Source organism: Carcharhinus amblyrhynchos, chromosome 16 (genome assembly GCF_965287045.1).
Source record: "Carcharhinus amblyrhynchos chromosome 16, sCarAmb.v2.hapA, whole genome shotgun sequence".
In the NCBI taxonomy this organism is placed as follows: Eukaryota; Metazoa; Chordata; class Chondrichthyes; order Carcharhiniformes; family Carcharhinidae; genus Carcharhinus; species Carcharhinus amblyrhynchos.
In genome coordinates this window covers 30710310-30711579 of record NC_137339.1, presented here as the reverse complement: position 1 = coordinate 30711579, position 1270 = coordinate 30710310, and the positions used below count along the sequence as shown (strand labels likewise).

At 37.6% G+C, this 1270-nt stretch overlaps 1 pseudogene; it reads left to right on the top strand.

Annotated features, from left to right (window-relative positions):
• The first annotated feature begins 243 nt into the window (after positions 1 to 243).
• Positions 244 to 395, top strand: LOC145354114 (U2 spliceosomal RNA; annotated as a pseudogene).
• The last annotated feature ends 875 nt before the right edge of the window (positions 396 to 1270 follow it).

Sequence of the window (1270 nt, the reverse complement as noted above, 5' to 3'; positions counted from 1 at the left end):
AGGTCCCTGGAGCTGTGAAGCAGCTGTGCTACCGTGCCGCATGCAAAGACTTTGGATTGATAATGAGCATCAGTGTAATTTTTGTAGCTGGATTTGGTCTTTCAGTTTAAGGGCACCTACACTGAAACAGGCATTGATTAATATGCCAAAGCAAAACCGATTAACACAGCAATAGAATTTTTTTGTACACTATATGACATGAAATTTTAGTATATTGATATCGCTTCTGTTCTTATCAAAGCTATTGCTTCTTGGCCTTTTGGCTAAGATCAAGTGTAGTATTGACATGCTGCGCTTGGTTGAAGTCATTAGGTTACATTTCAGCTTCATTTGAAGCAATTTTTAAAAGTGGCATCTCAGCCTTTTGGCTAAGATGCAAATGAGACCAAACCTTGGAGGAGGAGCTATGCTTGCTCCAATCAGCTTGGATCATGTAGATCAAGCCCGGGACAGGAGGTGAGAACCCTGTCTTGTCAGCTTGGACCGGGAATGTCTCAACTTGTTGAGACTCTGAATTGGACTTGATTGGATTGAATTGGAATAAAAACAAAAAAAATTGATATTTGCTTTATCATTCAGATTGTAATAAATTAACCTACTGATGGAGTGGTGAATAAAAGATTGACCTCGATTTTTGTAGCAGATTAGAACAGAATGTTCTGCACATTCTACATTGCCCTTCTCTGTACATAAGATTGGCAGGTCTCCAAGGCAGTGGGGATTAAAAAGTGCAAACAAATTTATAGTAATCACTTCAGACCAGCAAAATAATGGTGATAATTTGTACACTGACATGCAGTCCTCTGTAGATGTGCTTAATATCAATAAGCATACAGGATCTCTGCATTAAAAAAAAGCATGCAAAATAATCTATTGTGCGACTTATACAGTAACTTCATTGCAGCAAAATAAAATAATGCTTACACTATCAATATCAATATCAATATCAAGCACCAGTAAAACATTTCAACATTCTGATGCACAACAATATTTGCGGTATTTGTCCTCTTAGATCAGTGAAACAAAATGTCAGCAGATGGGGTTAAATTGGTGAGTTTGTGCATTATGGAGAGCATACGTTTTTTGTTGTAGTATTCATCAAACATTATAGAATTGCTAAATCCCTACAACATGGACACAGTCCATTTGCCCCAACTAAGTGCAAGTTGGTGTTTACTCGTTACACGACAAAATGTTCATAATTACATTTTTTTGATTCCTTCGTGAGACATGGGCATCACTGGCTGGTCAGCATTTATTGCCCATACCT